This window comes from Vanessa tameamea, chromosome 14 (assembly GCF_037043105.1).
Source record: "Vanessa tameamea isolate UH-Manoa-2023 chromosome 14, ilVanTame1 primary haplotype, whole genome shotgun sequence".
In the NCBI taxonomy this organism is placed as follows: Eukaryota; Metazoa; Arthropoda; class Insecta; order Lepidoptera; family Nymphalidae; genus Vanessa; species Vanessa tameamea.
Genome location: NC_087322.1, coordinates 2,354,496 through 2,374,690, shown reverse-complemented (window position 1 = coordinate 2,374,690; position 20,195 = coordinate 2,354,496). Strand labels below are relative to the sequence as shown.

The following is a 20,195-nucleotide window of genomic DNA, read 5'->3' as shown; positions in this document are numbered from 1 at the left end:
ATGTAGTGTTAGTGAACCAGATAACTGTTGTTTTTAAAAGAACAAGTTCATTTTTCTTAAACTACTACATCATGTTTTAACAAGTTACAAATATAATTAATAATAATATTAAATAAACGCGTACATCAGCGTGTATGGGCGAATGCGAATATTTGTCCATTCAATTGAGCAATGAATTGAGCAAAATGATTCTTATTTAAATGTAATCATTTATACATTGGACGCATTTCTGGTTCCTCGTATCGCTTATTGGTAAAATTTATTGAATTGTTTTTTTGGGCTGTTATCTATGATACAAAAAGATATCGTGTGTATAATTCGCATTGTGATAGGCGGTGAGGAGAATAAAAAATACTTACATATTTTGGATGACCTCCTTCGAGAGGGGAAAAGTTTGACACTTTGTGGTATTAACAGTCTGTAACATTACTTTTTTTCTTTGTTATTTATAGCTTTGTTATGTATGGTACACTACAGTCATACACAGTCAGCTTTCTGATAGGACTCTGTGCAAGCCCATTTGGATAGGTACCATCCACTCATTAGCTTTCATTTTACCACCTAAAATAAAACTTAGTGTTATTGTGTTCCGGTTTAAAGAGTAAGCCAGTGTAACTACAGGCATGAGGTACATAACATCTTAGTTTCCAAGGTTGGAGACGCATTGGTGATGTAAGAAATGATTAATATTTTTTACAGTACCAATTTCTATGGGTTGTGATGACCACTAACCATTATGAATGAAATGAAAATCATTATGAAACTTGTTCTGCAGATTATTTTAAAAACATAATCGTTTACTTAGCTTTCCGAAAATGTATAAAAACTAGGAATTTATTTCAAAGCAACCGAAATAAAATGATCAGTAATTATAAAATTCGTTAGAAAATAATCATCGCAAAACGCTGAAATAAAATTGTAATTAAATTTTTTGTGGAAAGATATAAAAAATAGCTTGTACAATGAAAATGATGTATTAAATTTTCCAGTGGAAGGGCCGTGTAAAACGTTGCGTCTCTGGACATCCGCGATGTAATTATACATTCCATTGCGACATTTTAGTGGCGTTTAGTATAAAATGTTAACAGTCCTGTTTTATAGTGGAATAAAAATACCTGTTTTATCCCTTGTAACGGCTGACTGCCAGCTGTTTGGTGTATGAAGGATGCAATAGCATTTTACGATATAGTGTGGAAGAAATGGAGCTGAATTGAGCGAGAATGGTACGGCTAATATGTAGTATACAGTAGATTATGTCTATTTTATACATATAGTTTCTGCTGCTTCATAACCTAAATCGTCATAAATCAAAATCAAAATATACTTTATTCAAGTAGGCTTGTACAAGCACTTCTGAATCGGTATTTTACAAATCGTATAGCTACCAATGGTTATGTATGTAAATACTGAGAAAAACCGGCAAGAAATCAGTGGTTATTCTTTTGCAAAATTTGGGATACAAAGTTATGTCAGTTAAAGACAATTAATTTTCTATCAAATATACTGCCTGAAAGTCATCAAGTATTAGCTCTACGTTTTTTTATTTTCTATATAAACTTGTCTCAAATAATACACCATATTTTTGAAGGTTCTAAGTAATGATTTGAATTTCTTATATACATATAATATATTATGGCGACGTTCTGATAATTCAATAGGAATTGGTTAAACAACATTTAAGCATTGTTAGCCGAGATGGCTGAAAATTATTATTAATCGAACTCGTATTAAATATATAACAAATAATACGATAGGAAAAAAATCATAGGCATATACCGGATTGCATTCAAAATATATCTGAGTATTGAAAATGCTAAGAAAGAATTTAGATGAAGTTTTTCTTCGACAAAAATATAAGTTTTTCTTAATTATATTTTTATTGTTTCACATAGATTGAATGTTTGGTAAGACTCTTCAAATTACTTTTGACCTAACAGGTGACTGGCTAAAATCAACTTTTATGAACGTAGTTTTCCAGGACCAGCAATTGTTGAAGTAAAGGCCTTAAAGTTATTTCCAACGACCATTCTTCAGACCTATCTATATAAAAAATAGTATCCTGAATTCACTATACCGTTACGTCCCGTCCGTTCCAAATTAAACAGAGAACTATTCATATATTTCCCGGGAGACATATAAGAGAATGCTGATTTCAATCCAACCATAGAATTTGTTCAAACGTTTCTAATCTTTTGTGTAACAGATCTCACTATGGGGGTAGCACGTATTTTATATGGATTTTATTTTTATGGAGGTAAAATATAGATAGATCTGCACGAGGCACTTTTGCTTAGAATTAAGAAATATACTTTTATTTTACATACTATTAAAACTTATGATTTCAAGCCTTAATGTTCTTGCAAAGGTTTCACAAAAATGAAATGACGAAGATTTAATCTTTTACATAACTAACTCAAAGAACAATAACGTTTATTTTTCTTTGATAGCATCATAAGCTTGGAATGAAAATGTATTTTTTAACATCTGTGTCTACCCGCTTTGATCACAAATCCTTTAGTAGACGAAATTAATAGCTCCTCTAAATCACAATACGTTAAACCTCGAAACGGTTAAAGGACAGAGTTTGCACCTGTAACATTATACCTTAGATTACGTGGGCTTTCACCATAATATATCTGTAGGTTTATAAGTAATATGTACATATATAAAATATAAAAAAATACATATATTAATAATAATTATACGCGTGTAATGGGAGAAGGGAAGGATATAATCAAATCAAGTCTAAAATCCTTTATTCGATATTTCTATATTAAATGTCCTTATCATATCACTGATATATGCAACATCAGTCTGTAACATAAAATAAACTGATGTACTAATAACTGGCGACAGAATTCCGTGGTTTTTTGGTCAGGTCGCATTTCCTTATATACATTCATCGTCGAAAGGCAATCATGCCCAATTTATTTTCACACGAACTCACCAATTTTATAACACAATCTTTTACACACAAATGTTCCTGTACATTTTTTAAATTTGGCAATTCAGGCATTTCAAACTTTTTCTAGGATACTGTTGGTAATCGCATACAAGTCGCTCACAAGAGAGTAACAGACTATAGAATCAGTAAATGTAAAAGTCGACCATTAGGAGGAAATAGAACATGTTTTTTCACTAAATCATTATTATTTTCATTACTTTTCATCTGAACGATTATTAGAGATCCATCCGTCAATATACAGTTTCGCGATTATGATAACAGTACGACACGGAAAGCAATATCACTTAGAATTATTGTGTTCCAGTTTTTGGGATATATGAGTCATTACAACTACAGGCCTCCGTAGTTGAGTTAGACCTCCTTTAGATCACTTCCGTAGTTGAGTAGGGTGTACACCGGTTTTCATGGGTACGCCACTCCGAGGTCCCGGATTCGATTCCCGGCCGAGTCGATGTAGAAAAAGTTCATTAATTTTCTATATTGTCTTGGGTCTGGGTGTATGTGGTACCGTCGTTACTTCTGATTTGCCATAACACAAGTGCTTTAGCTACTTACATTGGGATCAGAGTAATGTATGTGATGTTGTCCAATATTTATTTATTATTTATTTATTTACAGGCACAAATGACATAATCAAATCAAATCAAATCAAATCAAAAATCTTTATTCAATATAGAAGTGTTTACACTTGCTTATTGATTGTCAAAAATCTACTACCGGTTCGGAATTTAGCACCTCGGACCTGAGAAGAACCGGCGAAAGAAACTCAGCGGAATATATATATATATATTATATAACATAATATACAATATAACATAATAATCTTGTTTCCAAAGTTGGTTAATATTTTTTTACAGAGCCAATTTAAATGAGCGATGGTGACCACTTTGCCCGTGCTATCTAGTTTATTAAGAAACCACAAGGGACATATTTCCTAAGGTTGATCGCGTATTGAAGCTGTAAAATTGATATTATAATTCAATTTAAAACTTTTTTTATTGTATACATGACCACATATCATCAGGAGGCCAATTGGCTAGGACATCTAATTGAAATATAAATGTAACATTCTATTAAACTTACACTTATGCGGTCAGTAGATCATTTCCTCTGTTCAAAGTTGCTTGAAAGATCTTTTTAGTGATACGACCGCCTTTTTGACAGCTGTTGTTCGGTTTTATTTATTTCCCTCTAACTGTTTTACCTTGGTGTACGATAAAGTTCATTATTATCATATATCTTAAAGCTCTATTTCGTTTATTGACTTGCTGCTCCTATTGTGTTATAAAAAGACACAGCTATAGTCCTATAACGTTACTTTAATGTTCTTTTTTTAATACAATATAATTAACAAATATAATATAATTTGTATTTTTTGCTTTATGTACCCTTCGTTGTCTCACGCACATTAAGACATTTTCTAAGCACGAGCATCAGTCACTCCTACATATGCACACCGATTATAATATGTATTATAATATTTTACGGGGTAGTGCACCCCTTCGTAAGTGAATAAGATCTGTACATAATAATAATATATAGTCTATAAAAGTATCACTAAACTTATATTCTGTGAGTCTGATCCCAAGCGTGCTGGTGGTTGAGGCGCTTATGATCTTAATTGGATAGACTCAACAAAATATTCCTTAGTATTAAAATACCCCGGGTTGAGATGGGCTTATTACAGTTTTCGTGTACTAAAAATTACAAATTAATTTCGTAGCAAAAATAAAGTATTACATAAAAAAGTATGACCTCATAAAAGTAACTCGAATTTTAGTATATTCGACGTCATTAATAAACTGAAGAACAGTATCCTAACCTTAAACTTTCTCTTAAACATTGAGTTACTTAAACTCACTGCATCCCAATATTATTTAAAACGTCAAACGGCATTAGAATTCGTAATTTTTTTAGTCTTTGATGTGACCTTTTCATTCGAATTTAATTATGAAATTAAAAATCAAATAAATTACATCCACTCGTAACAGGAAGGCTGGTTCATTTTCGCCCAGAGGATCGGAATTGCGATTCAACGCGGAAATACTGCTAGCATTCTTGCCAACGTTCCACGCCGTTAGGATTTGTACAGTAGCTATTTTTAATTTATATGTAGATATATATAATAAAGGACTCAATGTAAATAATTCTTATGTTAATAAATTAAAAATATAAAATTATTGCCTAGGTCTTTAAATTTATTACAATTAAAAGTCACAAGAATTTGTTAAAAAATATTAGTAACAATTTTTTTACTATAAGTATTTGAAACGGGATATTTACCATGTTTTTTATTCTTATTTGTTTAAGCTCGATATTTCGACATTATCTACGACTGCCTTGTTCATGAGACGTTATTATAAATTTATTATTCATAATCTTTTGACACGTTATACTCTGACATTACATAGTTCAATACATAGTTCAATTCCTTTAATAATAATAATATAATATAATATATAGGTTATTAATTACTTATAATAATAAAAAAAACCATGTTAATTTAAAATCTTATAACAATTTTTTTATTAATAAATGGCGTAGTAATATATTTTACATTAAGCAATAAGCATCTCGTCAACATTAGATATATACAAAATGATACATAAAGAGTCCAAATATTATTGCGCGTTGACCGAACTCATTTCGCATGTTTGCAAACAGTTACACCCTCGTGGCCATAACATTGGCATTCGAACACACGCTCCCCGTTTTGCACGTTCGGTTTAGAATTTCAATTCAACGTGTTTCGCCTTCTCTCCCTTTTGCCACGTACTAGCAGGAGTTACGGATGAATTTTAAATTAGAATTCCTTTTTGGAAGCGAGCGCTTAGCTCGGAGGAGATTAGTTTCTCTTTTTTTTTTCTCGGGAGTTCTTTTTCAAATGTATTTTGTTTTTAATTTAATGTAACGAGATACGCGGCGCTATTTACCAACATTAGGCCATTTGTAGGCTGTGTAACAAAATGTTTAAAGAAAAACCTAGAATATGAGCTGAGCTGAAATAGGTTATTTTTTATATATAATGAGTTAACTTTTATACTCACTAAATGTTTGTGAAAAGTACTTCAATAAAATTTTATAATTAATAAAAAACTGGGACTTTAGATATATATTTTTGTTAAATCTTATCTTAACTGAAAAGTTCTTGTTTAGTGAAACTCAAAATCTCTATTAATGTAAAAACAAGATATTTCCTTTCAGTTTATCTTTGAAATTATTAATAACCGACTAATAGCTTAATGATTCAATCCCAATTAGGAAATACAATTCCTCAGTATTTTAATATAAAATCAACAAATAACGCTTACAGGCAGACTATCCACACCCAAGCAGAAACCAATGTCTATCGAAGTAATCAATAATAAACTTTTTATAAGAGTTCTATGACAAAACAGTTAAAACTAAAAAGCTGTACTTTTCTTACATTATGTATTAACATAACGGCGTTTAAACGTCCTCGTATTACAAAAGCCTCTTCTCCCTTTTGAGGAGAAGGTTTGGAGGTTACTCCACCACGTTACTCCAATGCAGGTTTCCTCACGATGATGATGGCATATTATATGCTCATATATACTGTCGACCCGACCCGAAATATACTACAGAATGTCTTACAACGTTCACAGTTTTTCAGTCATTAGACAATACAAACAGCTGTGTCCCTGTATTTAAAGTAAAATCTATGAAAATATTCATTTAAATTACATGCTGTAAACTGCCATTTTGATCTATATTAAATGTACAATGTATTTAAGGTACTTAATTGGATAAGGATTAATGCTGTATTGCTTTAAATTGCTTCGAAAATAAGCCATTATTTCTCGTAAAAAGTAAAGGATAAAAAATGGTTATTGCGGGTTATCCTTAAGAGGTAGACATATAACATCGCCGACTTTTTTGAAGACCTTTTTAAGGTGTACAATACTGTAGTATATTATTTTGATCTATCTCGTAAGCGCAAAAAATATGTTTATTTACGACATAATTTTAGAAACCTCTTAAATTATCAGTGTTCCCCTGCTATATTGGTATGCTACAAACTAACTCTTAAAACAAAACTGTATGTGGAACTAACACTGAGCATGACACTAATGTCATTAGAAAATGTATATTGTTATTAATTATGAAAAATATCTTATTTATAACCGTTCGTTTTAAGCAGATATGATGTTATATTGTGAGGTGAGTGATCCAGTGTGCTTCTACATTATTGATAATGTCACTCTAGTTCATGTCTGTAAATTATAATTCTACTTTTTCTTTAAATAAGTGTACCAATAAACAACGAAAAATACTTAATAAATGTTAATAAGACTAAGATAAATTTGATAAAAAAAATATGTTTTCAATCGATTTGTCAATTTATTGTCAATTGATTATTTATTAATATTCAATATATCTATTGCTGCGAGTAATAACATCTTGTGAAACACTGATCAAAGTAAAATTAGCTAATTTGGACTTAATCTGAATTGTCATTGGTCAGTAGCAATCGATGACGTAATAAGCGACCAATGAGAATTCAGATTAAACAGGAATTAGGTGAACTTTGACCAACGTTTCAGAAACTAAGTTTCTTTAAGACGTTACATCATCATGTACAGTAAACCTTAAGATAACTGTCTGAAGTTTCATAGACAATGCATTTATTACAAATATAACTTTAATATTAATTATATTATAAACTATCAAATAAGAGGCCTATAAGCTTCAAGACTAACCTATATACAAAATATCAAACAGTATTTCAACCCTTAGGGGTAGAATATTCAGAAACGCTTAAATACATATCTACTCATTTCTCATCAGCCCAAAAATAGTAGCCCAAAAATAAAGATTAATGCTTTTAACTTAAAAAGTTACGGACTTCCAGACTTACTTATATACGAAATTTCTACCCCTATTTCAACTCTTAACAACAGAAACTCTTAAATACATATCTACCCATTTCGCATCAGTAGCCCAAAAAAATGATTAATGCTTATAACTTCAAAAATGACGGGTTTCCAGACTAACCTACACAAAAAATTTCAACCCCTAGGACTAAAATATGCAGAAACGCTAAAATACATATCTACTCATTTTTAATCAGTATCTCATAAATAAAGTTTCATGTTACTAACTTAAAAAATGACGGACTTCCATACAAACGTTTAACCCCCATTTCACCCCCTTAGGGGTTGAATTTCCAAAATTCCTTTCTTAGTGGGTGTCTACTCAATAAAACGATCCTACTCACCAAATTTCAAGGCCCTGTCTTTAATAGTTTAAGCTCGGCGATGATGAATCAGTCAGGACTTGTTATTTTATAAATATATCGAAGATAAAGACATTCCTTTTTTGAATACATATGTTTTTAAATTAACATTATAATCTTCACGATTCATACTTACTACCACGCATAATAGCATTATACGAAGAATACTGAGCAAAGAGGACAAGCAGTTCCCGCATGAACAGATTTTCGTAGATATTTTCGGGTTTAAACCTACGATCAAACTAACCCATAAAAACGACATACGATTAACGTGTTATCTTGTTAACTACTAATGTAATCCAGAAAGAGTATTGTATAGCCTATTCCAATCACAAGACAAATAAACAACACGTGACATCGAATTGACGCAATATCATTGGCCGAACGTTTGAATAATATATAATAATCATTATGGATTCGCAAAAAATGGCGTAATGAATGTCGACGAAGTTTTTATCCGAACTTTGAAACTAAATTTCAAGTCTATATAAGTTGCTAAATGGAATGCTGTTGTGTATTATAAATAAATATATATTAATCAAGAACTGCTTATAGTGCACAATATGGCAGAGCCATTAACAAATCGCATTGAATACGTAAATATAAGGTTCCTTCTTGTTCCCTATATTGTAGGGCCTTGTCTGGGTAGGTATCACCTACTAAAGTTATATTCTACCGCAAGACATGCTTGATATTATTGTGTTTCGGTTTGAAAGGCAAGTGAGCCAGTGTAACTAAATGCACAAGGGACCTAACATTTCAGCTCCAAGGGTTGGGGGCGCATTGGAATGATTAAAATTTATATACGGCACCAATTCTAATAATAATTCTATGTCTAGCGGTGGATTACATATGATCAGGTGGCCTATTAGCCATTCAACAAAGGTATAACAGAAGCCCTTTATAAAACGATGTTTAACGAAAATCTCGAAACCAAAAAAATAAATGTTAAGTAAAAATATCAAGAAACTGAATGTAATTAATTGGTATGTTTATTTGCAAATAAATTTTTGTTGGTGATCGTAGCACTCGAAACTGAAGTCTTCTCGTTTATACAGTCCTTATAATTCTTGAGATCCACTTGAGGTCGATAATCTCGGTATAATTCTATCGAGTTACATTATTAATATATTTCAAGAGTTGTATATCGTTATTGATAATTGCGAGATCAGACACACGACCCACAGCTTTAAGTGCTTACCGTAACAAAAGTGTAATACAGTGTTAAGTGCCCAACTTCGCGCTGATGCTTAGAATTTATTGACTGAAACCTAACAGCCGGTTTTGTCCCGCTGAAACATAAAGTAAACAGACCCTGTTTGATAATAGCAATTAATTTAATTTATTGTTAATATTTTTATATTTCAATGCATACGCGTTTAATATTATATAACAATTAGCTTTTTGCGAAGTCAATCGAATGGAATTTATACTAATTGATTTATTTGATAAAAAGTAGACATCCAGATAGGGGAAACGCACATCGTATTAAAATAAAAAGAGCCTTTATAAGCGGTGCAGCTGTTACAGCTAAATGGTCAATCCTCAATGATGTAAATGTTGCACATTTACTTGGATGGGTCCCCTTGGTCTGTCACTAATCCCAACAAAATCGTTGTCCTTTTTTGGTATTAATCACGAAACTGGAAGTAATGAACTGGTAAGTTTTTTGGTTTATGCAAAGCCTGGGTAGTTACCACCCACCATATATTCTACCGCCAAGCAGCAATACTTAGTGTTGTAGTGTTCCCATTTGAATAGTGCATGAACCAGTGCATCAGGTACAAGGGACATTCAGTTCCCAAGGTTCGTGGCGCATTGGTTATGTATGAAATGGTTAAAATTTCATCTATGGGTAGTAGTGACCACTAACCATCAGGTGGCCCATTTGACAATCCATCTAACGATAGCATCCAACAAACGCTCCAATCTTATATTATTTTATTCCAAGCCCATAAGGTTCCCTGAAAGGGACTTAGTCCGTCCCAAAAGACTGTCCCTTAGCCAAAACACGGATATTGTGCATCTTAATTATTCATAAGTCATTTAATATTAGCTACGTACTCGTATATCACAGTACAACACAGTCATAAACGTTTGTGATGTCCAATAAAAGATAATATTATTATGCTCAATTAAAGGTAAAAAATGCTATTCTTTGAATCAGTACTCTTAACATGTACAACCATATACAAGACAAGTTTTTAGTGTTTATCATCGAAAATTTACATTTTTTAATAAATATCGTTCAAGATCATATATGACGGAGTGCCTTGTCCAGGTTTGTTTTTAAAAAAAATTACGTCAGCATTGCTGACGTCACGAATGTCCGGGTTTGGATTTCTATCCATCCTCGAAGTTATGAAATTAAACTCAGGAAATATTCATCTCTGATTTATTCCAAACTGAGGAGGTCCGATCGCTCCGACGGCTCGAACAATGCGGCCTGCCTATCACTCAATATAACACCTACTTATGGACGGTAAAATATTTCAGACTAATTTAACATGTCAAAATTCACTAAATATTATTAATTTCACAATCAAACAGGTTTCCATTATTAAAAATAATTAAAACAATAATTTCCGGCCATGTGTTTTCTTAAATACGTGATTTCCCGCCGACATACATAATATAAATCAAATGGGATTGATGTCTCACTGTATTAACCATTAATAGATCTGGAAACACGAAACTCGACGCCTTTGAGTATTCAATTCCCGTGGAGGTGTGTTAGGTACAACTAATTAAGTTCGTTCGTCTGGATAGACGGATTTCAGTCTAGACCTAATTAGTAACTTGATTGCGATGTTTGTAACTGATATCCTTATTTGATTTTATGTCAAAGGTAGATCTGAAATCACGTTGTTAATTATTTATTAGTTTGTAAATTTAAATACCGTTTAGTTGAATTGTAATATTTTTATTTGTTATGTGATTCTTGATGTGTAATGCACATACATGAATATTAAAGCTATAGTTCAAAATATTTCATCAATTGACTCATCACATCCTTTGTTAATAAATAATTCTAATATTACGCATGAAAATCAAAGAAGTACACGCGTCATATTAATTACAGAACAAATTCGTGTAAGACGATGAATCACGTCAAGTCATAAATGACCAGATCGATCACGATCCACGGATGTTTCTTAGAAAGCTCATTATGTAATATAATTCACTGTATTTCATTGTAATTTTGATTTTTCTCCATCATCATTCTCACAGCCCTGCAAAGAAATTATTCATGAACGATACCCAATAATTCGAGGTATTGAAAATGAAATTCACCTCATAGTTTATCAATAACATTGCGACCCGATTTACAGATATCGTTTACTTGAAAGTAGTATAAATTGAAAGCTGACTATTCCATTACCAGTCTGCCCGAGATGGCACGGTCGGTACGCCATCATTGATAAGCTAAACGGGAAATCGGCATTTCCTTAAATATTGTGGTTTGAATACAAGTCATGGGCGATTCATTTTAATTTCTGTACTGGTATTTTTTTTTTCGATGATTGCGGTTTGAAATTTGGGCAAACGCCACTGTTGTTTTAAGTATTTAAGTTTTCTCTTCCGAATACAATAAATGCAATACTTTGGATGAATGGATGTTTGTTGCTCAATAACGCGAATGAAATTCGGCACTGATATAGATTATAGGATGAAATAGCAGAAAGGTTACTTTTTATCCCATAAAATAAAATCAGAACCTGAATACACGGTTGAAGCCATGAATGGAAACTAGTTTAGAATAATTTCATCCCTTGTTTGAATGGAGTCATATAAAATTCTGTCACATATTAAAGCATTGGAGGAATCACTGAGTAGGGAAATCTCCAACAAAACTGAGGCATTCTTTTATGAGGCAATTATTTTATTCTTACAAGCGGATTTTTTTACTGTATCGATATTTTGCGCTTGGACCACAGTCGATGCGGTCCAGGATTGTGTGTTATTTGAGACTTGATCAATGTTTAACCCAATTGTCAGCGATAACATCCTCTTCCTGTTTGGTTTGCAATTCAAGAATTCATATTGTTTTGAGATTGATCTTGCTACGATAGCTTTGTCCAATGAGTCTTGATACTTTTTAGCAAAGTTTTGTATTATATATGTAGGTAGGTGGATGGCAAGATGTGCTATCTGATTGTAAGTGGTCACCACCACAAATAGGCAATGGCGCTATGAGAATTATTAAACATTCCTTACATCGTCAATGTGTCACCAATCTTTGGAACTAAGACGTTAATTCCCCTGTGCCTGTAGTTACACTGACTCACTCAGCCTTTAAACTGGGCCACAACAGCACTGATTACTGCTGTTTGGCGGTGTTACTGGGTGGTAAATGGACCAAGTAAATAAGTTATGTTAATCTTTTCAATTACAATCATTCGCGTTTCTGCGAAACATTATTCCAGGAATATGATATTCATCGTTATATGTAAACTGTTACATTAGATCAACTTTTATTTTTTTTAGTTATTAGAGAAATAAAAACGAATTACAGATATATTATGGTATATAAAATACATTAACTAAAATATTAAGTAAATCCGTAATAAAGACAAAGTCTAAACATACAATTTATATATGTGGTCATGACTAAAATAACTGTAAAATTTAAAGGACACGGATCAAAATAGCTTATCGGTGTATATTTGATTTCACTATCTCACGAGTGATATAGTGAATGAATACAGAAACTTATCACTAGTAAATATAACAGTTCATTCAGTGATCAACATACGACAATGAATTTACGAGGAAAGTAACGTGTCCGACTAGTAAATAATAGATATAATGTATGGTTTTGATATATACACGGAACGCATTATGATCGAAATTCAATGCTACGACTACGTTACTTTGAACCTTTTAACGTTATGTGACGGAAACATTACGAGGCATGCACCAGACTGCAAACATTTGCGAATATCTTGCCACAAAATGTGACCTCGTCGAAAGTGTTGCCCCAAAATAGTGTAGATTTTATTTAACTTGAATTCACGTATAGAAAATTTGTAAGTTTCACCTGAATATATTGTATCTATTTAAAGAAAACGAATAATATGTAAATGAATTAATGTGGGATGAATTGTTACACATCGATTTGTCTCTTTCTATCAATAGGAATTTCACTCGAAAAAGAAGAAGACGTTTAATGATTCGACCGCTACTTAGCCAATATAAATGAGGGATTCAATGAAAAAAGTATACTGCAAATTTAAAGTTAGTTGATTTCACTTACAACAGTATATTTTCACTAAAAGTAGTGTGAACACATAATGATGTTGGTTTTTTAGCCGACATGAAAATCTTAATAGCTCCAATGGCTGGAGTGGTTTAGGCTCTCGTAGAAGTAGGCCAAAGTCGTCATAGAACTCGTGGCGAAATTTCAGTTTAAATATTTTACGTTTAAAGTTACAGCAGTGTTGAATACATTAAATTTTCTCTTACGCATTTTCAGTTTAAAGTTAGATTAAGACAAAATTAGGGCGAGAAATTAAAACCGAAAACGTCACTAGGTGTTACTGGTCTTAGAAAGTCTTTAATTTCGCGAGTTGCAGCGTTCACTAAATCAAGGGTTAATAAACTTTGAACATAAATTCCTAAAAGAGACATAATTCTTACTTTAATAAAGATAAGTGAATAATTTATTCAAAGCACTTATTCGAGAACTGACACAGTTTTATATGAAATTAGCTGTTCCCGTCCGCGTTATATTATATCTAGCTGCTGAAACAATAACAAATCGTATAACAATTGTGGAGTTTTACTTGATTTTTTCTAAAATTCTGACAAATTCTTAATGTTTCAAATAATACCACATTTTCGTAGAATTCCATTACAAAAAGCAGACACAGTCTTATTCGAAACAAATATTTCGATCGAAACAGCCTAGTTATTTGCTAGCGATTTCAGTAATTCCTCTTTTAATAGTAATAAAATTTGTAAGGGTACCAACACCATCCTAATTAACTTTTCTATTTATGTAGATATGAGACGAATTCCCTCAAACTCCATTTAAAGTTAAAAAATAAATCAAATATGTGATTACAACTTTGGCATACCTATGAAACTTAGACCCGCGAGTTTTAATTCAAATCATACATTCATAATACGTATGAAAGCGCCGAAGGAATTTTATTATCGGTCCTCTTAATTGAAAAACTTTTTAGTCGTGGTAAAGTTAGACATGTCGAATGAATGAAATGTGTTTAACGTATATTTGGGTTGAATAGCTGACGTGACACGCAAGGGCGATGACGTGACAGAAGACAACTGAACGGAAACGGAAGTGTTGAACATTACGGTGATATTTTACTACATGCCATTTTTGTACAAGTTAAAATCGTTCAGTGAGTCAAATTGAGACATTGATTAGTTTTACATTGTACTACATTGACGTGAGGGACCGTGACGTTCTTTTTTTTTTCGAGAAATATTATCCTCAAAGATGTGTTTTCTGTATTTAAACACACCAAGTTTTTCCGCTATTTGAATTTATGTTAGTTTGAAGCCTTCTTGGATTATTAATCACTATAGAAGTTTCATTTTGACTCTACGACAAGGACTTTTTTATTGACTCGGAATGTTGAGAGTCAGTCGTGTTCTTTGAAAATTTAATTGACAGTTTTAATGTAATTGTCTTATTTTAACAATTCCAAACTCCGCTATTGAAATTTACACTGTCGTAAAAAAATATATCAACAAAGTAGACGATCAAATTAAATATATAACTTAAATTTAATATGTTATGATTCTGTGATATTATGTGTTTTTTGAAGATGTCATAAATATCTACCTGCCAATTATACTAAAGTAAATTTTATTCGGTAAAACAACAGTTTTCACAAGAGTCACTCATAACTAGAAAACATTATTATTTTTTTTTGTAAAATGCCTGTGAAATTAAAATTAATATGAATATCGCAGGGTTGTCATAACTTTGAACTATGCGTTTTGTTTTAAACTTAGTGTAGAATTTTTAAAGTGTACAACGTTTTTATGTCAGTGTAGTTTTATCCGCTGGCAACGTTTCAAGCTTAGTATACTCGACGTGACATTGTTTTTGAGAAGTATTGTTCTCTGATATATCATTTGGCAACATTATATAGGCTTTTAGAAAAAGGCGACAGAAGTCATATAAATTTCAATTGAAATAAAAGGACGAATAGTTTTATTGGTGATTGTTTTGCCAAACGTTATTCTATTTCCGACCAGCAACACAATATAGTATATGCCAGTTTAATTACAGACACAAGAAACATTACATCTTAGATCATATAGGTGGTGGTACTGAGGTATAAACCCGTTCCAATAGACGAAGGCGAAACGAAACCACAACATCAAGTGGCCCATTCATCCATAAAAAAATAACTTAAGCAGATTATTAATAATACTCATTTAGACAGTAATCGATTTTTGATTTAAAAATAGAACAAATTCTTTTTTTTTTTTTTAAATATATAATTGGGCGGCGAAACGGACTGCTAGATGGATAATGATCACGAACGCTAAAACTGTAAGAATCATTAACAATTACTTACCGCAAATGCACCGCAAACTATCGGATCTGGAATGTTATGTACTTATCCAACGATCTTGTACGGAGCTCCTACACGTATGAAAATTAATATACCAATTAGGGATAAATCTTATGGATTAGAATGAAAAGTGTATTTTTTTTATTTTGTCTTAGTCGTCTCAATAGAGACTTTTTATCATCTGTCTTTATTGCTTTGAGTTTGGTAATTTTATACGCCTGTATATTTTCATTTCCAAGACAGCATAATCAAAATATTAGGACATCTATTTTTAATTTTATAAAACTTTCCGGTAAATTATCATCATTATTACCTTTATAATTATAAAGTTATGATCACCTGGATATATATACTGTTCTTAAGTTAACAATCCCTGTTAATATTGGTTCAGTCTGAGATGAAACTCGTTTGCATAAAAAATGCTAGGTGCTGTTAAAACACAGACGCCAAATTCGAAAGCAAAGCTAACCTATACAACGCATACTTCAATATAAAAAAGTGACAATATACGCATTTAACATTTTTTTTTTTATTTCGTTTGATATTTTTTGATCGATTCAACTCTTTAACTATATTATTAACTTATCCGAGTCACGTAAGAATTTAAGTGTATTGCCTTTTACTGGTTCTTAAAATATACCTTCTGGCTAAAATGATTACAAAGAGGCCACAAGCTCTAATCTATGCAGCGACGACCCTCAAGGGATAAGAATATTCCCTACTAAATTAGTTAAGACCGACTCACGGGGAGTAAGCTTTACAAGCAGCTGATTCTGAAACAATTTTGCTAGTTATATAACTAAGATTGTTCTAGATTATATACTCTCAGCTGCTGAGAAGCGCTTTCTGATTAATGAATAAACTATTTTAAATAAGTTTGAATAAACTCTTACTATAAATATAAATAATGAGTATGCAAAGATAAAACAGTTCAGTAGTTCTTTTGTCAGTGTTTATCAATCGATTTTCTTTTGTTTTTGTTTTGTAGCGATTGATGATTTAGTGTTATCACAAATACCACCCAGATTTGTGGCGCTTTACAATGTAAAAGATGATTAATATTTTTCACAGTACCAATTTCTATGGGCGGTAGTTATCCCTTGCCAAACGGTATTTGCCAGTATATCTACCTACTTTAAATGAAAAAGAATGTTTAGAATATGATTTAAATTTTTGAAAACATGTTAATTTTGGAAGGGAAACCGTTTTCGATATGATAAGAGCAATGACATCTATAAATAACGTATCAATAAGATCAAAGGATCTAATACTGATGAAATCGGAAAAATCCAATAAATCTGAAGTCTACATATTTCTGTAGAACTAATAGCGCTAAAAAGACTAAAACCACTTTCTATAAATGTCATAAAAAAAATATCGCCGCTCCGCTGGGCGAAGTCATCCCTTCTTATTAAGGGAAAGGATTAGGAGCTTAATTCACCACGTGGTTCCACTACAAATGGTCCGAAATACGTGTCTCGAAATATCATATATTAGTTGCTCCCGATATTTTTCTTCCTTGAATCGTAATAAAACAGATACCATTCTAGAATTATTTATCTGATTTTACCATTTGGGACTCTCAATTAATCATCTTTAATTCTGTGTTATGTAATCGACGTTATGATTAGAACCAATCTCATATATGTATATATTCTTGATTTAAATCGAAGTTGGATGATAAAAACTTGTATACCACATGGCTAAAGACAAAGTCTAATGAGCCTCGGTATTAGGTACCGGACTTTTGACATGTAAGGCTTTTCTATTTATCCAAAAAGGATTGGACAGATCATGTTATACATACATTACGACTGACAACTGTATACCTGCGTTTACTAGCTCAAACTGCGGCTTTACCCGAAATTTTTAAAACACAAACTTCCAACCCTCGTTTTACCCCCTTGGGGGTAAAGTTTCGTAAAGTTTCATTCTTAGCTGATGTCTACACCCTATATGGAACCTACCTGCCAAATTTCGAGCTTGTAGTTATTATAGTTTCAGTCGTTACATGATTAATCAGACAATGAATAGTAGAAATTAGAATTTCTATCATAAATATTTAAAGAAACGTGGTGAGTTAATTTTACCCAATCGTATTTAGACCGTGTAGGAAATCATTTATAATCTGTACTGTGTCTAAAACGTAACAATTAAAATTTGGTTTAAACTTTTCAACAAAGCCGTTTGACCGCGATACGAGGTATCGTCCTATCAATCAAACGCATTTGCACTCGACGCATCATTCATCGACGTAATGGACGCTAGGTCGTTGTGACGCTCCCACACTGGTCGGTCAAAACAGCGCAGCAAAAGACCCGGGAAAATACTGGCCGGTTGAAAGTTTTGGCCTTATTTTGTCTGTGCCACTTGACATTGAGTGTCCCTTTGCTTTTGGACAAGAGTTGAACGCTTTGAAGTATTTTATTCGTTATTTTTTTTTGCTTCGTATAGTGTTTCCAAAATTAATGACATGATTTTTTTTTTATATATCGAATAAAAACTGATTTTTTAATGGATTTTTTTTTAATTTACTTTGTTATGCTTTATGGCAAGTCAAGTATCAGTGCAAATTTTTTTTATATTTACATATAATAATTTCTCATGGAAGACGATGATATTTTCGCATATTCTCTAACAGTTATTTTTTTTACATAAAAACAATTGAATGCAATTAAAAAGATTAATATTGCAATTTAATGATAAACTACACATATATCTAAACCCTTATAATAAATAAAAAAAGTAAAATCTTATATTTGAACAAAGATGTTTGAAAATAGAAGTTAAAAGATTTCGACTACATCTGATTTTTATCAACAGCTGAACACAATACTTAGCGTTACTGATCAGTGTCATTGTAACTGTTTAGTGACCCTAGCCAGCCCACCAACGGCAAATATACAATGTACACACGTCACGCAGTAAATCACAAACAAACAGTTACCAAACATAATACAAACAATATATAATGTTCCGCATAAAATTAGGCTTGAATATTAATAAACTATATTAATATAAATTAATTGGTCATCGTGATAGCTAGTTATCTCGTTCTAGAAATAATAAATGACGTGACAAAATGACATTTAATTAAAATCAGAAAGCCCCACGCCTGATAAATAGCACTCGACGTCACGTTCACGGCCAAACGGATAAGGGTTGGAGAGAATTTCCATAATTATAATAATTCGAAAGTTTGGGATGTTTGCGGTACATACCGAAGAATTTATTGTCAAATTTTAACTAACATAACCTGAATAAATACAATGTATTTATTGTGATCAATATTTGGTCAAAGATAACAAGATTGTCGATGACAAAACTGTGGCGTAATCAATTTAGTTTTGTTAATTTGTATTAATTATTCGTTTCGTACATGTGAAGAAACATTTCGTGAGGGAATCTGCATGTGTCGGATGGAACTGTGCCACTGTATCAACCATGCCGATTCTAGCAGCGAAGTGAAATTAACTGTTCATTCACCCAGCAGGTGGACATTTACACGCTTTCATAATTTCCTTTCTTTGACATATTAGTTTTATAGTGTCATTAAGTTTGAACCATGTTAAATATGAATTATATGTACAATGTACATACTTATCCTGTGATTGGTATATGTTCATAGTTTTCCAAAATGGTTCACGTCTAGGGTTACCACTAATTCAATGACTGTCTGATGCAAAATATTTGTCTTTTTAGTTCGTAATTTATGAGTTAAGCGTTCTAGAAAAATCTAGAGTACAGTTGTAATATTTCAATTATATTTCAGTTAAAATGCTAATCCTAATTAAATCTAGAAACTAAGCATTATGTTTTCACTCCCGTGCATCGGAAAGGACGTTCAGTAAATCTCTCAAAGATCTCTTTCCGAGCATGTCGGATTTACAGTTCCATCGAATTATCAGTTCACTTGTGTTTGCTCACACACACACGTATAAACTGTAATATATTTTGCGTTGTTTGACATCCTTGGAATTCCATTTTATATAGGATATACTTAAATCAAAATATATTTCTAATCTTGATAGCTGCAGCAAAGAAGCATTTACCATAATGTGTAACGTTAAAGACAGACCGTCCTTTTAACGCTTAATAAGCATTTAATGTTTGCAAACACAGAGTATCCTATAACGAACCACATAAAATTAAGTATAATTCATTGGAATGAATGCTTATACATAATTTTTGTACTAGAGTACAAAATTAATATCACATTCGTCCTAGCGTCCTCGTGCAGTCTTCACGTTCAAGAGCTGCGTTTCTATACAAAATTTAACGTGACCTGTTACGAGGCATTTTGCGAAAAAAAAAACCGGGACCTAGAATGGAACGGTTCGTTTAGACAAGGCAAGTTACTTGCTATTTATTTGCGACTATATAGCATAACCTCATAATATGCCTTTACAAATATTTT

The 20,195-nt window shown here is 32.0% G+C and overlaps 1 protein-coding gene across 1 annotated transcript in view; it reads left to right on the top strand.

The window, feature by feature from the left end:
• Positions 1-20,195, top strand: part of LOC113398652 (acetylcholine receptor subunit alpha-like 1) — a 249,544-nt gene that overhangs the window by 150,900 nt on the left and 78,449 nt on the right. The gene's annotated exons all lie outside the window — the stretch shown is intronic.